General features: G+C 54.0%; 1 protein-coding gene across 1 annotated transcript in view; it reads left to right on the top strand.

The window, feature by feature from the left end:
- Nucleotides 1-657: 657 nt before the first annotated feature.
- BCOR (BCL6 corepressor) overlaps nucleotides 658-10,661 on the top strand; it is an 81,690-nt gene continuing 71,686 nt past the window's right edge. Inside the window, exon 1 of the mRNA XM_058824821.1 lies at nucleotides 658-889. The gene's annotated coding sequence lies outside the window, so the exon portion shown is untranslated. The remainder of the gene's footprint in view (nucleotides 890-10,661) is intronic.

The raw sequence follows: 10,661 nt of genomic DNA, 5'->3' as shown, positions 1-10,661 counted from the left end.
GACGTGGGCGGGGGGAGCGGGAGCGGCGGGGGGACCCTTCAGCGGGCTCCGTGCCGCTTGGCCGCTCTTCCGCGCCGGGGGCCTCATCCTGCCGCCGGCTGCGACCCGGCCCCGCCGTTCGGTGGCGAAGGGGGCGGGGGAGAGGCTGGCGAAGCGCTCAGCCCCGCCGCAGCTCCGCAGCTCCGCGCCGGGCTCGCTGCCCAGCGGGTCCCGAGTCCCTGCGGGCAGGGCAGGGCAGGGCAGGCGGCCGAGGCACACAGGGGTTAACCGGGAGGAGCATTAAAGAGCACGGGCTTGCAGATGCTTTTCAGGCCTCGATGTCTACCGTTTTAAATTAAAAAAATTCACCCGGCCCGACCATGCACCAGTGACCTGCAATTTCCCCTTCTTTTCAAACTGAAATATGGCCAAACTATCTTCAAGTTAACTTAGGGGCTGGGGACGGGGGTGGGGGAGGTGGGAATGGGGGGGGGGGAGGAGGAAATCGCTCTGGGTTGAGATCTCTGTGTCAAGTTTCATCCCCTCCTGACATGTCTGGCTCCGTGCCAAAGTCCTGAAAATGGAAAATTGGGGAAGGGCGGGCTGTGAGGGGTGGGTGGAGGAGCGGGGGGGGGGGGTGGGGGAGCGGGCCGGAGCTCTCGGCGGAGCGGCAGTAGCGAGAGGCTCCGGCCAAGAGGGATGCATGAACGAGCCCGTGTGAGCGGAGCGCGGCGGCATCTTCCGCCATCCATTCCGCCGCCCAGGCGCGTGGAAAGCCGCCGGCCGCTGCCATTGTTACCGGCGGGCGATGCGGGGACCGGAGCCGCCGCTCCAGCGAGAGATAAATAGCCCCTGACAGCGCCTCTCCGCACCCACAGCTCGGCGGATCGCACTCGGTGGACGGCCGCAGGTCTGTGTCGCTCCCTTCGCGGGAGTTCCTTTAAATCACGGCTCCACTCCCCCCTCCGCTCTCGCGGGGGATGTTCCCGACCGTCCCCCCGCAGCAGCCCCGCCACCCTCCCCTGCTCGCTCCCCCTCCCGCGGGCGGCCCCGGCGCGGAGCTCCGCCGGGGGAGGGGGAAAACTCCCCGGTGAAACACTTTGGGCACGCCGCGACTTTGCCAGGAGGGGTCTTGGCGTCGGATCTTTTGTCTCGGGGACTTCGGCTCCGTGCCCCGGAGTGGCTGGCGGCTCTCCCGGGAAGAGACTCTGGGCAAAGCGCCGGGGAGTCCCGGGCTGCCGCCGCGGGCAGCCGTGCCCCGGGCCCCGCTGCCAGCGCCCGGCCGGCACTGCTGCAGGCTCGCCCGCCTCCCGGCTCCCCTTTCCCGCCGCAGGAACCGCGGGGCTGGGGCTGGGACCGGCCCTCCGGAGCCCACGGGTGGTGACCGTGACCGTGTCCCCACGCGGGGGCTTGGGGGGCGTGTGTCCCTCACCATCCCGCAAAGAGGAGCAGGGCACAACTCCGGTAGCCAGGGCGCTCCTTTCCAGCTGCTGCCCTCCCTGCGCCCGGCGGCCGGGAGCGAGCGCTCCGGAGCCCCTGGCACCTCCGGGCTGTCTTCCCTGGCACACCGGGCAGTGCCACACGAGCGGCTCGGCGTGAGGCGAGCCCGCACTTTATTATTTTCCATCATCACTTTCCTCCCCCGCGCCCCAGCCGGAGACGAGCCGGTGTGCGTGTGTGCAAGACGAGGTTATCGCCAGCTCCAGTCATTATTTCCAGGCCGAGCGCCGCGGGAGTCGCTCCCCGGTGGGGCCGGTGTGGGCGGCCGGTGCCCGGGCAGACAAAGGCCGGAGCTCCCGGTGCCACCGGAGCCCCGCTGCGCCGACAAGTGCGGGCCCGGCCGGTCCCGGTGCGGGAGGGGCTGCCGGGACCGCGGGGCGCTGTCGCCGCCCCCGGGAGCGCGGACTGGGTTTTCCGAGCTCCATTTGTTACATTTCCGAGCTATATTTTCAGTTCTACGGAATCTACTTTTAGGCGATTGTTTTCCCTTTCCACTTGTTTGTCTCCTGCTAGCCTCGTAAACTGCCTCATGATTTATTACCTAGGCTAAGTGCTTAATTTGTGAATATGAAACAGATTAAAAGGAGATCGGCGTATTTTAGCAGTCAGGCCGGAGCAGAGCCCGGCAGCTGTTTCGAGTTTGTAGGCATCTCCAGCCTCGTGTAAGCAGCCCGCTCTGCGCTCTGCGAGTGATCAAGGGGTATCCCCGGGCTGTCTCCGAGAGGCCCCAGCGCCGCTGGCTGCCCGTGCGTGCTGCTGGAGCCCAGACCGCCGCGGGATGGCCGCTGTTGGGCTTTTTGGGGGGGACGAACAGGAGTGATGCCGTCCAAAGAGAGAAACGCGCGGCTCCGGGGTTCAGGAGCGGCTGCGGCCCCGCCACAGGCGGGCTCTGCCGGCGCAGGGCCCAGCAGGCACGCAGGGGGTTAACGACGGCGCTGCCCTCTCCTTCAAAGGACTCACTCGAGATAGAGTAAATACGGTCGGGGCGGGGGGGATGTGTGTGTGTGTGTGCCGCTCGGGCCACATGATGCAAAAGTAAGACAAGCACACTCCGGAGAACAAAGGCTTCCTACCCCCTTCCTCCCCCTCCCCCCGCAAATCTGCCTTAATTCTGCAAGTAAACTTGAGCGGCTATAAAACAAAGGCGAACGATGAAAGTTGTAGCCAAGGGACAATCAAAATAAATACCTTTGATGCAGTCCAAGCACGCACTTGGTGTTTTCTGGAGCTCCCTGCTACCCCAGGCAGCCGGGGTAGGGACGGCTCTTCCTAGGACAGGGGTGACTGGCACGGCGGGGTTTTGCCGCGGGCTGGTGCAGGCCACGTTCCTCAGCCCAGAAATCCGCCCTGGGCGAGGCAGGCAGGGGCTAGGGCAGGGGATGGCAGCAGCGGGACAGGGCTCCTCCGGGTGTCCTCCCGAGCTAAGCTGGCCGGGAGGAGTGCGGGGCCGAGAGAGGTCCCGGTGAGACGTGCCCGGCTCCCCGAGGAGGATGTGGGGCTGGCAGCGGTGTCTGAGCTGTGTCCCTGCCCCCGGGAGCCCCAGGGAGCCGGGCCAGGGCAGTTTGTCCCCCCGGCCCGGTGATGGCCCCGGCCCCAGGTCACGCAAGCGACACCTCCCGCTCCCGACTGCCTTGTGCTGGCAGAGCTGGCCCGCCGCCTTCGGGCTCGTCACCAGCACCCTGGAGCGATGCCCATCCCGCGCACCTCTGCCTTCTCCCTCTGCTCCCCTGCACCCCCGGCCTCTGGGGGAAGTTTTAACGCTTCAGGGATGGCAGAGGAAGTGGAGGGGCACAGCAGCTGCCTGTGCAGCCCCACAAGCAGAGGTGCTGCTGCTGAGCCCAGAAGTCAGAGAGAGACAGAAATCTGTAACCTGCTCTGTACCCCTGAGTACCGCTTAAGGAGCAGGAGCGAGAGCACCGTGCCACTCCTGCTGGAGCACAGCACAGAGGGCTGGCTGGGAGGTAAAAAAATTATTCAGGTGCCCTTGCTGCACCTGAGCAGTCGCTCTGGTCCTCCAGAAGTGGCTGGTGTTGGCACAGTGGAAGGTGCAGGAAATGGGGGCAGACTCTGGGCAGACCATGGGGAAGAGGTGTGGTGTGGCACATGCCTGGACAGGCTGAGCCCTGGTCTGCCCGGGAGCAGGAGAGGAGCAAAAGATTATGCATATGGTATTCAGAGAGATCTGTGTGTGTGTGTGTGTGTGTATGTGTGTGTGGAGATGTCAGAGTAACTCTTGTCTGGGGAAAACTGAATATAAACTGTATTTGGGAAGCAGGTACATGTGAATGAGGCTTGGGGATATCTTCTCCCATGGCAAGGAAGCACCTGAAAGAAGATTGCAAGAATGAGACAACAGCAGATAGGTGTGTGTCAATGCAACTCTTTCAGGCTGGCTTGAGACAAGGTCCTTCTTCTGTATCTGAGAAAAGTTTTGGGGCAAACCAACACTAAAATTCATTTCCCAGGGGCCTGATGGGGTTTGGGTGTAGTTGATTGGTCCCTGCCTTGTGAGGGGAGAGAGATTGCACAGTTTTTATACACCACTACTCTTTCTAGCCCTGAGCCTTGCTGTTCACTGTCTGAAGGCAGGGCTGAAAATGTTGAGCAACCTGAAGAGCTGTAGGCAAGAACAGCCCAGGGTCTCTGCATCTCCCTGTAGGTTCTGCATGGAGCTGCTCTCTGACTAGGAACACCCAGCATTTTAGAAGGGAAAGAAAACACAGGCTTGTGTCCTGATGGTAACATACATCCCTCTTCAAGCAGTATGCTTGAATCAAGAAGCTGGAAAACCAGACAGCAGCAATGAAAAAGGAAAACAATCCTTTCCAACTTGTTGGCTTGGCCTCTGCAGCCATCCCTACCTCAGGGAGGGCTGTGGTCACAGTGCTAAGCCCTGGTTATGCAGCTGAAATTCACCATGCTGAAAGTCACCTGGTCCCTTGAGCGCTCTTGTGAAGCACTCCAAGGTCCCATAGAAAATGGCTTGTGTGTGCTTGAAACTACGTGGATTTGCTCCCAACAGCACATTATGCCACTCTCAGCCTGATCCTGTCTGGCTTCCACTGAATTAATGCCTGGATGGATCCAAGTCCCAGCCTCTCAGACCAAGGTGGTTCCAACAGTGTTCCCACTGCTGTCCCCTTGCAGCTCCAAAGGGAACTTAAATCCCCTTGGAAGTGCTGTTACATGGTGATGGCAAAGCCTCAGGAGCAAAGCAGTGGAGAACACTGCTAAAGCAGAGTGGGCAAACCCCAGTGGCCTGGAGCAGTTGTTTGGTACACCAAAGGGTGTGAAAGCTGCTTCAGTTTGGGTCACAGGTGTACCCAGGCCCCTCTTCCATCCCCAGCCCTTTGCTGCCTGTTGTAATGCTGCAAGAAAAGCAGCAGGCTGCAGGCACCCAGCCCCACCAGGCTGCAGGCCTTCTTGCAGCCAGGCTTACACCTTTGATGCTCTCCCAGTTACAGTTTGTCAAGTCTTGTCTCTCTTTTTCACTGCTTTGACATCTCACCACCCTCAGAACACTTGTGAGAAGGGGAAAAATGATTTCAAAAGTCCTGTCATCGAAAGTTCTCAAAGACCACTACATGACCACCTAAGTGATGCCTTCATATTCTTAGAAATTCTGTTTTTGCAGCCTGTCTTGTTTCTTTGGGGTAGATTCTGCCTTGCATCATCTAATATACTGTTCCTATTATCAAAATAGAACACAGTGAGGAGAGGTTTTGGACTAGGGTAAGGCTCAGGACACACAGAGATAAATAGGGGGATGAACATATGCTAAATTTGAGTAGTATTTCATCTTTCCAGCTTCACAAATGTTGTGTTATGTGCCAGGAACTTTAGGGTGCTGCACACTCTGTAGACACAGAGGACAGATTGCTCCTGCCTGCCCCAAAAATGGAAGAAAAACTGTAAAGTCTGTAGAGGCAGATGACCACAAGTGCTGTGCTGGTGGTACAGGGAGGCAGGTGAGCTCCTGGGCTTGGTCATGGGCTCCTTTGCCATGTCTCAGCAAGGCCACCACTCCCAAAGTCTGTGTGCTGTGCTTAGAAGGGAACAGTGCGTGTTTGTGTGTGTGTGCTCATGTGAATGTAATTGTGTTTCCACATAATGTGGATTATCTTTCTTTTGGCAGCAAAGCTGTTCAGGGGTTTAGATAAAAAAGATAAATCCTGCAGCCATTCCCTCCCTGGGAAAGGGCATGTCTTCCATCACTTTCTCTGCTCCCTCTTCTGAGCCATCCCCAAACACACTTTTTCCTAGCTCAGCATCTGACATCACCCTGACAGCCTGCTCTCTGTCTCAGCACGAGACTCCCACATCAGGAATGGGGGAAAATGCAAGGAATAAGGCACAGCAGGTGCCGTGTTGCTTGGATGAATGGGAAGAGAGAGGAACTGGGGTACAGGGGGTAGAGGGATCCCCCAGCAGCATTGCCCCACGTGGTGCTGATGTGAGGGTGACACTCCCACAGCTCCCCAGGAAACTCTCCTGGCAGGGGGATCAGGTGTGCCATGGGTGCAGGACACCCGATGGTCTCCCTTCTTTGGAACCCGGGTAGGGCTGCTTGGCTTGGTGTGAAGACAACCTTGTCAGGAAAGAGAGCTCCATTGATTTAAATGCAAAATTACCCTCCTGCAGTTCTAATTTCCCAGGCGAGGGCCACACAGGCTCTGAAAACATGAAAGTTGTTGATGTATTGGTTCAATTAATTTTTAAAATAAGTTTGAATGCCATTTGTTTCAAATTTGATAGGAAAGCGCTGTAGATTTTTGCAAGCAGAGAGTGAGGTGAGCGTGGATGGGTTGTGTATTTTGCATGGCCTTGAGAACAGGGCTCAAACGATGCATTCATTCAGTAGCAGACCTCTGCACAGGGATAAGTGCTGAAAGAAAAGGACCTGAACATCTGTATTTGCTGAGTGGCACCAGCAGCAGCAGCCAGCTCACAGGGAAGGGCAGGCAGACGGGTGTGGGGCCCAGCTGAGACTGCTGGGTCCCTGGTGCTTTTAAAAGGAAATAATAGCTGGTGGGGGAACCCTTTCTGGTGGCCTTGGCTCCCGTGACCCCCCTCTGATGTATGATATTTAAACAATAAAATGTCAACATTGGTTTTTACACAGACGGCCTCGTCCTGCTCTTCATGAAAACCACTGGCAAACCCCTGAGAGAAGTGGAGGGGAGCAGACCCCAAAAGGGCACTTAGACCCCAAAAGAGCCACTCAGACCCCAAAAGAGTCACTCAGACCCCAAAAGAGTCACTCAGACCCTAAAAGAGTCCCTCAGACCCAAACATTGTTGGCTGCAGCCTGGCAAGAAGCAAGTGCAGGTTGTCATGAGTGGCTGGGTGATGTGTGCAGGTAAATTAGAGAGAAGAGAAGCAATCCCATCCTGCAGTGTGCAGTGCCTCAAAGCTGCAGGTCCAAAGCTTTGAATTTTTTTTTTTTTATTGCTTTTTAAAATTATAAATTGCATTTTTTGTAGAGCAAGCAAGGAAAATGTGCTGCTTACTAAAATGAAGTGCAACTTAAGGGTGTTTTGTTATAACAAAGGTGACTTTTCTGTACTCCCCTTTTCACAGCTGGGTGTAATGGAGAGGTTGATCTGAACCCCATGGCTATCCAGCAGTGGTTCTGGAAAGGAGTAATGCCCATTGTATGAGAGGATATCCATAAACTGGGCCATCAGTGTGTCCTCTGATATATGTGTCCTCTGAGGTAGGAAAGTGTAAGTCAGAGGAAGAGAGGGCAACTGTGGCTGACTCATAGTAAAACGTGGAAAGTACAAACCAAGGGAGGGCTGCTGCCAGTAGGATTTGAAGTGCTGTGTGTCATGTGAAATATAATTTAAGCTCATGGATAATTTATGATTAAAGGGGCAGATGTGGTGCAACTGCATGGTGCAAAATGTGAGATGGGGCATAAGAATAAAAGAAACTTAACCCTTGATCACTGTGCTGTCCCTGTCTTGGTGTTGGTTTGGCCCAGGCTGGGCCTTCACAGGTGTTGCAGTAGCAGCCTCTAGGTTCTGTAATGTAATGTGAGCTTCATCACAGATCACCTCAGCATAAAAAGTGTAATTACACTGGCTTTATGCTCTGCCACCACATTCCAGAGGTAGTGGCAGAATAAGTGGCATGCACGTCCCTTGAGCAGCTCTGTGCAAATGGAGAATCATTCCTGCATGGGGACCAGCCTTCCTGGGCAGGTCACAGCTGCTGTCCCACGGGGAGTGACCCTGGGGCAGGCACACTGAGCTCACCCATCTCCAGCATGTGCCACGACCTCTGCTAGGGCACAGAGCTCAGCAAGGACAGCCTGGCAAACCAGTCTGATACCAGTCCGATTGCCCTTGGTAGGAAAAGCACCTTTGGGCTGATGTGTGACCATGACCAACCTGAATCTCCAGCAGGAACCATGAAAAAAGACCCATAATTTGGGAGGGAAATAAATAAAGGAGTGTTGCTCAGGTGTGAGTCCTGCTAGGAAGCACAGAGATAGTGTAGGAAGCTGAGACTCAGCCATTTCCTAGAATGTGTCTATCCTACGTGGTTTTCTGCTTTTGAGGATACAAACAATATACAAAGAGATTGTTGGGTCAGAATATTTCATCCTTGCTGTACAAAGCCCGGGACAATGCAATCCCAGCTACTTCTGAGGCTTTTGGGAGCCTGTCTCACTCAAAAAATCCAGGGCATTTTGGCTTCAACTCAGGCCACCTCTCATGCAGAACAGAGTCCAGGCTTGCAGCACCTGATGCAATGTCACTCACAGTCTTATCATGCTCCATGTCCATCTTTTGGAGCAGATGTTCATGAGAAGGTGGATGGGCAATGGGCTGAGGTGTGAAAGCAGACCCTTTGACATTGTTGAAAAAGCCTTCATGGAATGTCTCTGTGAGCTACCTGAGGAGGAATGTCCCAAAACTGAGCCCCATCACTGGGGCACTGAAAGGACTGAACTACCCCAAGTCTTGGTGCAATTAATGAAGGCTTTGGTACCACAAGAGAGGAACTGGGAAAAGAGGGAATGGTGCAGTGAAGCTCTGCCCATGCTTCTCTGTCACTGTACATCCAGGGCTAGTGCCACTGTAAGAATATACAACAGTTGCTTCTTACAGACAAAAGAAAAAAATATGAAGCCCTGCTGAAGGCTAGGACTGATGGAGCACTGAAAAAGCCCCAGCCAGAAAATCTAAGGTAGCTCTGCACTTTGGTCAAGCTATGCTCAGCACTGTGATTGTGATGAACAGCACCAGTCTGCATGAGGACAGGTGACTTTTTAAATGGGGTTTTAATAAAGTCAGTATTGCTAAAGCTATCTATAAAAGTAATCTGCATAGGGTTTTAAACAAGTAAACTTAATTATGCCATTAGTGCTTGCGACATGAATGGGGCTGGGCTGCAGTACTGTGTCCGGCTCTGTTGTGGTGTTTGCATGTTAAAAGTGCATTGGCAAATTAATATGGGATCAGAAGAGAGCTGGAAGAGTGATTCAAGGTCTGGGAATCGCATCCTATTGCAAAAGACTAAAGAAATCCCATCTATTAATTTATCCAAGAGGAGGCTATGACTTGGTTTGATCATAGTCTTTAAGTGCCCTAAGTGTCTCTATGGGGAGATTTCTGATAGTCAAGATCTCTTTAATGTGGCAGACAAAGGCATAATGAGATCCTATGTTGGAAAATGAAGCTCTATGAATTCTGAGCACAAATAGGTACTTTTTAGGAAAAAAAAACAGTGAGGGGACATAACCACTGGAAGAACTGAGGCAAGCAGTGGTTTTTCCTGTTACTTAAAAGTCTTCAGAGCAAGATTGGATGCCAAGTTAAAAGCTCAGCAGAATTTATGGGTCTGATACAAGAATGTCTGGCTGAAATTCACTGGCCCATGATATGTGGCAGGTCAGACCAGCTGATCATAACAGTCCGTTCTTGGTTTAAAAAATCTATGAATTAGGTATTTCCAGTCCCCTGAGTCCTAATATTACTGGCGGTCTCAGAGGAATGCATTATAAGCTGTCATCATTTAATTGTAAGCAAGCAGGGGCATTGCCTTTTTCTTTTTTTATTAATAAACTTATTTTCCAAGAGCTTGTTAGGCACTGGAGTTAAGCAGCTGTTAACAAACATGACAACATTTTAGAAACAGTTCAAATAATTCTCCTTCTCCCGTTTGCTCAGCTTTGTTTTGCAGCAGCACAATTTCACTCGTGCCACATCTACCAGTGCTTTTCTAGATGAAATAGCAAATTCCAGCAAAATGGAAAATGCAACCTCCATGCTTAGGGTGGGCTTCTTACACCCTCTCCCCTTTCATGTGCATCCCTTAGATACACTGCAGGGTTTCTCTCAGCACGGTGTAGGAGCAGAAGAGGGGAGAAGTCCATCAGTTTTCTGGTGCAGGCCCCTCAGATAGGAGGATTCAGGTAGGAATCCATTGTCTGTCACAGTGCCTGGCCTCCAGAGCTCCTGGTTTGTCTGAGTAAATGGCAGAGAATGAGAAGAAGGCATTAAGGAGAGACCTGGTATTCCTGAAATTATGCAAGCTATTAACCTCCTTGAGGTTTCATAAAATGGCCTCCGGCAAATGGTCAGAATGTTTTTCTTACGGAGGAGTAGTTTTCAAGACAGCATAAACTTTCTTAATATCCTTTCAAAGGAAAAAAAAAAAAAGAAAGAAAAAAAGAGAAGAGAGAAAATAAGATAACAGAAAATCCCAGCCACGGCTCCTGGGAGTCTTGAAAACAATATCCACAGTTGCGTAGACATTCTAAACCTCGGATACATTCAGTGCCTCGTTAGCCTCAGCCATCAAAACTGGAAGGGGAGGCGGTGAGGAGCGCAGCAGAAGATGGAGTTTGAAGTCGCTCGAGGACTGCTCTCCCGCTGCCGGGAGCCCTCAGCCGCCTCCCTCCGCCCGCTCCCCCGAGCCCCGGGGCGTTCGATAAGCGGGCAGTGAGTCAGAGGGACGGGGCCGCTCCGCCGGGCCGGGCCGGGCCGGGGCCGCCGCTCGGCTCCCGGGGCGCGGGCGGGGAGCGGAGCAGCCGCGGGGGGAAAGGTGAAGCCGGAGCCGAGCGGGGCACAAACCCATTAGTCGCACATAACTTGGGAAGACGCTTGGCCTCGCCATGACAACCGGCGGCCCGGGCTGCTCGCACGTCCCGCCGCCTCCCCCGGGAGCCC

The sequence above is a fragment of the Ammospiza caudacuta genome, chromosome 2, assembly GCF_027887145.1.
Source record: "Ammospiza caudacuta isolate bAmmCau1 chromosome 2, bAmmCau1.pri, whole genome shotgun sequence".
Classification (NCBI taxonomy): domain Eukaryota; kingdom Metazoa; phylum Chordata; class Aves; order Passeriformes; family Passerellidae; genus Ammospiza; species Ammospiza caudacuta.
Note: the sequence above shows the minus strand (reverse complement) of the source record. Positions and strands in the feature narration are given on the sequence as shown.